Genomic DNA, 9,870 nt, shown 5'->3' with positions numbered 1-9,870 from the left:
TGCTAGGAAAAGAAACTCAAATAAATAGAAGGAAGGAAATAATAAAATAAAGAACAGAAATTAATTAAATGGAAAAGAAGAAAGAATATGGTCAAAAGACCAAAAGCACTTTAAAAGACATAAAATTGTCAAATCTTTAGTGAAACTGATGATAAAAATAAGAATAGATTAAATGATATTAGTAACAGAAAAGGGGACAAATTATTACCTGAGGACTAGATTAAAAATCAAAAGAATACTGTGAATAATTATGTGCTAATAAATTTAAGTGAGGTGGACAATTTTCTTGGAAAATATAAATCACTAAAATTGACTCAAGACAAAGCAGAAATATAAGTACAAAGCTAAGGAAACTAAGTCAAAAATATTCCATGCAAAAAGACATCAGATTTAGACAATTTTATAGTGAGTTATATTAAACTTTCAAAAATTAGAGAATCTCTATTTTTTATGAACTATTGTAGAGAATATAAGCAGCAAGGTAATAATCCAAATAATTTTATAAGGCTAGTGTAACCTTGATACTGAAATGAAACAAGTATAATAAAGTAAAAACTTAGGTGCAAAAACAAAAGTAAAATATAACCCAGTAGAATCCTCCTGTATGTGTATATAAATCAGACCCTCATAATCATGATTAAGTAGGGATTAGGAACGCAACATGTTTCAACATCAGAAAATTTGCCTTAATTCTCCACATTAACAGATTATATAAAATAAAGTATAATCTTCCCAATAGATAATAAAGTCATTATATAAAAATTAAACTTATTCATGATAAAATTTTTAGAAAACTAGAATTAAAGAGAATTTCCTTAACCCGCAACAAAGAGGCTCTACAAAAAACCTTATTGTGAACATTTTTACTTGATACTGAAAGAAAAGTATCCCCTTTCAAGTCTAGAACAAGACTTATTCTGTATCACCCCAGAACGCATTATGATAGAAATGAGATATAATTGTCAATAAAAATTAAAAATTGTCATTAATAAACAGTTTAACATTTTAAAAAATCCAGGAAAATCTGTGAGAAACTATTAGAACTAACAAGGAGAGGTCAGCAAATTCACTGAATTAAAAAAATCAACATATAAAAGGCAAGAGCAGATAATTCTTCTCAAAAACTCATAACCCAAGACAAATCATGAGAAAATATTAGACAAACTCAAATTGAGAGATTTCCTAAAAATCCTGACTAGTACTCCTCAAAACTGCTAAAGTTATGAAAAACAAGGAAATACCGAGGAGCTGTCACAGCCTGGAGTTGTCTAAGGAGACATAACAACTAAATGTAATGTGGCGTTCTAGATGGGATCCTGGGACAGAAGAAAGACATTTATGGAAAGTTTGTAGTTTAATTACTAGCTTTGTACTAATGGTAATTTCTTCATTTTGACAACGTACCAAAGTTAGGTAAGATGTTAACATCAGGGGAAACTGGGTAAGGAATGTTTACACTATCTTTGCACCTTTTCTGTAAATAAGTTATTTTTAAAAAGCTATACTACTGTTGTAACCCCAAAATAACCAGTTAGGTAAGTAATAGGAAGAAAGACCTCCTAAAGCCAAATAAGATCTTAAAGGGAAAAAAATTACAATGTACTGTTTGATGGCTGTAGATGACATGAATAAATGGGTAGCATAGACGATAGGCAAAGATGGGAGGTGTTGATAAAACGTTTTTAGTTCTCTTTAAATTTCTCTATGGATTTAGTAAAATGTCAGTCGAGAGCTAAGAATAACCAAAGACACTTTTGAAAAACAAGCTAGGGCAAGTGTCCTTCCAGATATCAAGATACTGTAAAGCTCCAATAATTAATATGATGTGTAAAATGCATACAGATAAACAGATGGGCCAGTGGGACAGACTAGAGAGTTTAGGAGCAGGTCCACTTGTACAGAAACATGACATATGTCAGGAGAAAAATTAGATCCATACCACAGAACATATATAAAACTAAACCTAAAAAAGTAAAACTTAAGGCTATTATAATATCTTTATGACTTCAATGTGGAGAGGGATTTCTTAAGGTAAAAAATGCAGAAATCTGAAGGAAAAGATTATTAAATTTTACAGTACAAATATTTAACATTCTTCCATGACAAAAGATATTGACGCCTTTTAACCTTATATGGATTTTAGACTTATACTGAAGTGTGATTGGGGTAGGGAATAGGAGGTAATTCAAGCTGCAACACGATGTCTTATTCTCAGTTAAAGAAGATCACCCTGGATGCTGTCTAGAGAATATTGGAGGGAAGGGTTTGGAATGGAAGCAGGTAGTCAAATGAGTGGGCTAATATCTAGGGGAAATCATGGTAATTAGGACTATCATGCAGAGGAAAAACATAGGAAAAATTTGGGATGTATCTTGGATGTAGAGTCAGCAGGACTTGCTGACGAATTGGATGTTGATGGTAAGGGAAAGGGGAATCGAGAACAATTGCGAGATTTTTGGCTACTGCAACTGGTGCTGTTTATAGAAATGGGGAAAAGGGAAATTACTATTTGTTTTCAATGTTTTGAGTTGCCCATTAGGCATCCTGGTAGAACAGTCAGCTGTTAAGCAGATAGTTGGATATATGAGACTGGGCCTCTGTGGAGCGTTCCGGGGCAGAGGGAGCTGTTGGCATGCAGGTGCTATTTAAACCATACGGCTAGGTGAGACTGCTACCTAGGGAGTAGACGTTGATGGAGAAGGCTAGTGACTGAGTTCTGAGCCTTGGGAGGTTGAACAAAGCAGAAGCCAGCTAAGAGGACATGGGAGGAAAACCAGGGCAGTATAGTGTCTCTGAAAATAAGATAGTTTTTGTTATCATTGTTTGTTTTAATGAAGATGTTGAATGTTACTGAAAGATCAAGTGAGATTAAGAACAAGTTTCCTAGCCACATGGAGAACTGCTGAAATTGCCAAGCAGTTTCAGGGGTGTGGAAAGGATGGAAGCCCGTGTGGCATGCTAGGGGGAGAGAATGTGCGGTAAGGCTGTTGAGTCGGTGACAGAAGGCCACTCTATCAAGAGGGCTTTTTTGGTGGGGGCAGGGAGAGAGTGCTGAGAAAAGGGGTAGTAGCTGGAGAAGCTCTGAGAGCATGTGATATTTGATGGGAATGAATGACCTGGGATCCAGAGAAAAAGCTGTGTTGCAGATAGAGGTCTTTGAGAAGGAGAGAGGGGATGGGGTCCCTAGATTGCATCAAAATCACCTCCTAAACCATAACCAGACTTGAGGATCCCCTGAGGAGCTCCAAAACAAACACCTCTCTGGGACCCTGGGCACCTGCAATGTTTGACAGCTCCCCCAGGGGATCCCAATGTGCGGCCAGATTTGAAAACCTCTGACCTAAGGGTAGTACCACATTCACTTCTAGTGGTGCCTCTAGAATTTCTATAGAAGCTCCCGGGGAATAATTTTCAAAGGTACAGAGCAAACACAATGTTTTCATTCAGATTTTATGTTTATGTGGCACTGCTGGGTGAGAAGAGACTGCTGAAGACTTGGGGAGTTTCAAACATCCCCCACCCCAAAAGCCAGTAGTTCTTAATGTACCCAGCAACCACTGATTTATAAATATTTATACTTATTAAGTATAAAATTTGAATCTGGGTATCATGTTCTTTGTGCTTAGGTAACCTGCTTTTTGTGATTAACTGTATCTTATGAATCTTTTCCTTTAAAATTAAAAAATTACATTTTAATTGGCCACATAAAATTGCAGTGTATGGCTTTGCCAGAATACAATTTATTTCTTCCGCAGAGTACATTTTTCTAATAAAAAATGCTACGTGAATATGCCTGCATATAATCTTTCGTACCTCTTAGCTTAGTTCGTTTCCCTTAGCTCCTGGAGAGTGGAATAGTTGGATCAAAGGGTGCATCAGTGAGCTTTTTGTAATTCATTGATTCTACTACTGGGAAAGAAATGCATATTTCTGGCCAGGAGATTCAAACAGTATGGACTGGAGACGGGAAAGATCCCTCCTCCATATTCCTTCCCCTCATCCTTTTTCCCTAGAGGTAACCGGCTAACAGTTTCTTGTACACTTTCCCAGAGGTTTTACCTGTGTGTGTGTTCATCCTTAACAAACAAATGAAAACACTTACCGGGTCATGTCTACAAACTTCGGCCACTTGAGTGTTTGACTAACTCTATTGAGTCCTCGGCCGTCGTTCGTCCCGAGCGGCGCTACCTCGTCGTTTCCCGCCGCATACGGGTTTCCTCACGCGTCTGTGTGCCCTGCACGGCCGACGGTCCGGGTGGCCACGGGTGGGACTGACCCAGCCTGTCCCAGGCGGCGACGCGCGAGGCCGCCTCAGGAGAGCATCCGCTAAACCGCGCTGGTCCGGGCTCTCGGTTTTACGTTTCTTTGGGAGTCAGGTCGTGAGTTTTGTCCTGTAGGTCTGTCAGCCATTTGTATTTTCCTGTGAATTGCCAGTTTCTTCCCTTTTTGCCCAATTTTCTGGCTTAGTTTGGTCTTTACCGTATCGGTTTCCAAGAGGTCTTCGTTTATTAGGGAAGTTAGCCCCGTGTCTTTCATGTGTCTCAGGCGGAAAAGTCTCGTCTCCCACTTTCTCGTTTGTCTTTAACTTCAACATACATATTTTTGTCCGCCGGATTTTCATTTTCTTAGACAAATGTATGGGGTTTTTTTTTTCTTTTTCTTCAGAGGTTTTGCGTTTGGGAGTCGCTAGCGGGCCTTTCTCTGCGTCACCCCCCTTCTTTGTTTGGGGGTCGCACAATCACTCCCCCTCCCCCTTTTCCAGACCCTTCCTCAGGGCCCCTAGCATGGGCTTCGTTGACGTCAGCCTGCTGCCTTCGCGCCAAGCCGTCGCCACGGCAACTGCGGCCTGATTGGCAGGGCTTGGGGGCGTGGTGAGGGGGGCCCAGGGCGTGTAGCGCTGCTTCTGATTTGCCCGCGCCGGGGCCCCGCCTCTGCGGAGAGCCTGACAAGGAGTCGCGGGCCGGGGCTCGGTGCAGACGCCGGGAGCTGCGGGAGGACGAGGTCGGAGCGGAAGAGTGGACATGTCCACCATGGGCTGGTGGTGCTGCCGGGTGCCCGGGGCCGTGTGGGGGCAGTAGACTGTGCACGGGCTGCGCCGTGGCTGACCTTCGGCCGGGGGCGGGGCGGTGCCTTGAGGTGCGGTGTGGCGAGGTGAGTCCGGCCGCCTCGGCCCACACATCCGCGTCTGGACGGTGCGCGGGGATGGGATGCCGCAGGTTCGAGACCCTGGTCAGCGGGCCGGGGCTGCCGCGCTTGCCGCAGCGGCGCCATCTTGCGCTGCCGGCTGGAGTCTGCGGTGGGGGCTCCCATGCCACCTTTCCTGGGCATAGTGGAGGACAGGGATGGCTGGCCGTCCTGGGTAGGGGGCGGGAAGGCCGCGGGCTCCTGTCACCGCAGTCCGCTGGGGTGGGTGCCGGAGAAGTGGCGGGCCATACCTAACGAGCGCGGAAAGGCTCAGCGCGCCCCCCCCTGCGCCCCGCCCTCCCGTTTCCTCAGCTTGGTCGGGGGGCTGCAGAGGACACCCCATCCCACGGGGTCCCAGATTGGCCAGGTCTGCTCCGGCCGCCCCTGCATCCTTGCCGGTCTTTGGGGGCGGGACTTGCTTGCCGCAGTGGCGGCGGGAGGAGCTAAGGGGCGGGGCCGAGGGCAGTCGTGCTGCGGGATGTTTTTCTCTGGGCAGTGACAGACTGCGGGCCCGCCCACCCTGGCGTCACTTTTGATGTGTCAGATAAGAGTGGCTGCGCAGGCGCTGTCCTGATTGGTTGGTGCGGGCTGGGGTGGGGCCAAGGGCTGTCTTGACTGCAGGTCTCAAAAGAGATCGACTGGTCAAGCCCCGCCTACCTCAGCGCCATCTTTGATGGGGGCGGCTGAGGCTCGCTGCGCATGCGCGGCCTGGTCCTGGCTGGGTGGCCGCAGGGGCGGGGCTGAGGGTAGCGGTGCCCTGTGTTCTTTGCTGTGATTGAAGGCTGCGGGGGTCCTGCTACCTCACACCTTCTTTGCTGGTCACGGGCCTGGCCGCCGACACTTGCCGCGGACGCTTGCCGCGACGTGCCACCCTGACTAGCGTAGGTTTTGAGGTCTGACTTGAGATTGGGCGACGGCTGGTGACTGGGGGGCTGTTTTATCGGCAGGGTCCATGTGGCCCAGAGTTTGCCGACACTGTTGTTGCTGGAGAGCTGTCTGTCCTGAGCGAGAGGGCTACGGGCTATCATTGTGCCCGCTGTTTCTCCTTGGTTGGTCTGGGGGTTGCAGAGCATCACTCCTTCCCCTGTCGTTGCCTTCCTGAACTGCTTTCACCTTGGGATGTTTCTGGCTAGATCTTTTGGCTTGGGGGGGAGGGCTGGGGCGGGGGGTGCCACCCAGCCGTGTTTCGCAGGTGCCCTGTCGACTGGGCTGAGGGGGTGGGGCCACGGGCCGTCTTTGGGGACTGACAGTGCTGCAGAACCCCGCCCACTCTGATCCAGTGCTTGTTGGCGGACAGGTGGCGCCGAGGCTTATTGCGCAGGCACTGTTATGAATGAGGGCGGAGCTGCAGGGGGCGGGCCAGGGGAGGGGCTGCAGAGCCCTGCCCACTCTAGCACTGTTTGTTGGCCGTCGGGTGGCGCCAAGGCTTACTGCGCAGGCGCCATCTTGAACTACTGTGGGGCTGCAGGGGGCGGGCCGAGGGAGGGCTGCAGAGCCTTGTCCACTCTAGTGCTGTTTGTTGACTGACAGGTGGCGAGCAAGGCTTACTGTGGAGGCGCTGTCTTGAATGACAGCGGTGCTGTCTGCTGGGGTGGGCCCAAGGGAGGGGCTTTTATGCTTTGTATGACTAACAGGGGACTGCAGACCATTTCCCATCTAGCGCTGTGTACTTTGGCCTAGGGGTGGTAGCTGAAGCTTACTGTGCAGGCGCCATCTTGAATGACGGTGGTACTGCAGGGGCAGCCCGAGGGAGGGGCTGCAGGCCCTTGCCCACCTAGTGCTCTGCCGGCCGACAGGTGCCAGCCGAGGCCTACTGCGCAGGCGCCATCTTGACTGACACTGGGCCGGCTACAGGGGGCGGGTCCGAGGACGGGGCTGTGGAGCCCTGCGGCCCTTGCTTTCTGCGCATGCGCCATATTGAGAGCCAGTAGGACTGCGGGGCGGGCTGTGTATGGCGTCCTGGGAGATGGAACTCACCCCGCCGTCTTCGCTGCGCAGGCTCCAGGTGGACCACTGCTTGCCGCTGCGGCACATCTTGGCGGCCGCGCGACGGCGTCGTGTTCCCTGGAGGGCGTGCAGAGCCTTGTCCCTGGGACTGTGGGACGGGTTTCAACTGCGCATGGCGGGGGTCACATAGGAAAGTGGGAATTTTAATAGATTTGGGGAAGGGGTGGATCTAAGTGAGAAGGCGAAGGAGAGCGTGGCAGGCTCTGAGGGCGGTGGGAGGTGACATGAAGGAAAAGGCCTCAATCTCGTAGACAGCCTGGAGAATGCGGAGCGCGGTTATGAGGGAGGCGTGGCATGAGAAATGATGGGACGGAGGAGGGGCTGGCAGGTGGGGCGGGGCTGGGAGGGGCGGGGCGAGAGGGAGCAGCCCTGGATTCCTTGTTTGTGGGCGGGACCTAGTTATATATCTGCCCATGACTGACAGCGTTAACATAAACCAGAGCCATAGTCCTGAAGGTGCATCCCCCTCGGGGCCTCTGATTGATTGAACGCATGCTCTGAGGCACAGTGGGGCTTGAAACATGTGTCGTCCACGGGGATCATGTTGACAACCTCAACTATTGTGTAAGGTTAAGTAATGATACCATTATCTACTGGTAATGTTGATAATGGCATTAAGATTGTAATATAAGCTAGTCTTTCATGCTACTTAGGTGTACAGCACAGTAAAATTTCTGGCATTGCATCACTGGCTATCGCATGGCAGAACTGGAGTTTTACTCACCTTTCTAAGGGGTGCCTATATCATTATTCCCAAGGTTTCCATGAAAAATGTCTGTAGATTACTGTTTTCCAAAAAGACGTTAGTTGATCTGTAATTGCCATGAGTTCTGAGGTTGAGTTCTCTGAGCCTCTGCTTTTTTGTGTGTGAAATAAGTAGAAAATTATGTTGTGGTGGGAATTAACAGAGATGCTAAAAGTAAGGTGCTAATAAGCACTGTATGAGGCACGTAATTAGCAGTAAATAATACTACCTTCTTAGCCATTTTTTCCCTCCAATTTGTACCTGCAGTGTGTGTCCCTTGCCTTTAGAAGGATGGCCAGTGCAGCATAGCTAATAAGTGGGAGATTGGGGTCTTAAATAGGATTTCTCAATCCCAAGTCTTTACTGTTTTGCTCTGCTTATTAGAGAAGTTTCTAAGACACTCAGAGATTGGCTTGCACACGATTGACATACCCTCACTGGAAAAAAGCTATGATTATAGCCAGGGTACAACATACACCCCAGGGAGCAATGCCGATGGCCCTTCCACCCTGGGAGGAAAAGCTGTTCTTCTTGGTATCATTTTACCTCTACCACTGTAGGAGGCAAAGATGCAGCTGTGTGGGGTCATTTCCAGCCTGGAAATTCAGTAATTGGGAAGTAAGTTCGGTGGCTCACATTTTCTTTTCCTTCCCCAGCTCTACCCTTCTCCGAGACGACTTGCAAGAGGAAGAGGGACTAGGTCCAAACGCTAGGTGGCGGTGTCCAGGTGAGCTGAATTCCCTCCTCGCAGTGCCACACCCATCCTTGGAGTGAGCACATCCTTCCTCAACCTGACACTTTCCTACTGTACACGTGTTCCGTATGGCCACACGAGCACCCTGTGTGCTCTCTGAGAATGCACAGGCTCTTCTGGTGGGTCACGTGTTCACCAAATTCTCCTTGGTCTTCGCAACATTCAGCTACTCCTTCAGGCCTGCCCTTTCTTTCTTATTGGGTGAATAAACAAACATGAGAAATTCATTGATTCATCTATCAAACATGGCCTCAAGTGGAAAAGGAAGTGTTTTCCTGGAGCTCATAGTCTTTTGGGTAATGAAAGACATTGAAAAAATAATTGTGTGATTCACGCCTTTGAAAGAGAAGGTTCACTTCAGGCAGTTAACTTAATCTGGGAGAGGCCATGTAGGGTCTCCCTGAGAAAGTGAGGGACATTAAGGCTGAGCCCTGAAGCGTGGTGGATGGTAGTGTGTCGTGAGAAGAGCAGTCTTAAGGGAGCTGGGAGTCCAGGATCTAGTCTAGACTAGAAGCCTAGAACAAAGGAGAGAAAAGAATGGTGTTTGAGATGAGAAAAAGGTAAAGTGGAGCTGCACTGTGAAAGGCTTTGCAATCCGTGGTAGGTAATTGGGCTTGATCTGAAGCACTATGGGAAGCCATGGCAGCACCATGATAATCAGATTTGTGTTTTAAAAATATCATGTGGTTGCAGGGTTCAGAAGGGGAAGGTAGAAACAGTGGGTCCAGGAAGACCACTTCGGATCTGGGTGAGAGATGGTGGCTTGGGTTAGGGTCACAGAAGAGGGATAAGTGAATTGGATGGATCTGAGAGAGGTACTGAAGAACCGGGGACTCAGTAGGTCTTGTACTCTTTGTTCATGGTTTGCTGACTGATTCAGACCATACTCAGTGAATCATATCATGGGGGGAAGTGAGCAAAATAGCCAAATATTGCTCATTCTGTCAGCAAGCATTGATACTGTGCCTGATCTGGGACGTGATCATGCTGGACTTCGGGTCTCCGGAAGTGAGTGACATAATCCCTGGTCTCAGTGTCTATTGAATGAGAACTCCAGTTAAGTGGAGAGTAAGAAAACATGCTTACCAAGATTGGTGGCCATGCTGATGGCATGTTACCACCCAGGGAAAGACTGACATGCTGTCCCAGTGAGCCACCGGGGGTGGGTTGGTTTTTTCTG

The 9,870-nt window shown here is 48.0% G+C and overlaps 1 protein-coding gene across 27 annotated transcripts in view; it reads left to right on the top strand.

The window, feature by feature from the left end:
* The first annotated feature begins 4,984 nt into the window (after positions 1-4,984).
* The window catches only part of PEG3 (paternally expressed 3), a 29,577-nt gene continuing 24,691 nt past the window's right edge, over positions 4,985-9,870 (top strand). For 22 of the 27 annotated variants that reach the window (XM_049703195.1, XM_049703194.1, XM_049703206.1 and 19 more), the window contains exons 1-2: positions 4,985-5,151; positions 8,593-8,663. The gene's annotated coding sequence lies outside the window, so the exon portion shown is untranslated. The remainder of the gene's footprint in view (positions 5,152-8,592; positions 8,664-9,870) is intronic. The other 5 variants (XM_049703214.1, XM_049703215.1, XM_049703212.1 and 2 more) reach the window with 1 other exon arrangement.

This window comes from Orcinus orca, chromosome 20 (assembly GCF_937001465.1).
Source record: "Orcinus orca chromosome 20, mOrcOrc1.1, whole genome shotgun sequence".
In the NCBI taxonomy this organism is placed as follows: Eukaryota; Metazoa; Chordata; class Mammalia; order Artiodactyla; family Delphinidae; genus Orcinus; species Orcinus orca.
The sequence above is the reverse complement of the archived record's forward strand: the minus strand, read 5'-3'. Positions and strand labels throughout refer to the sequence as shown.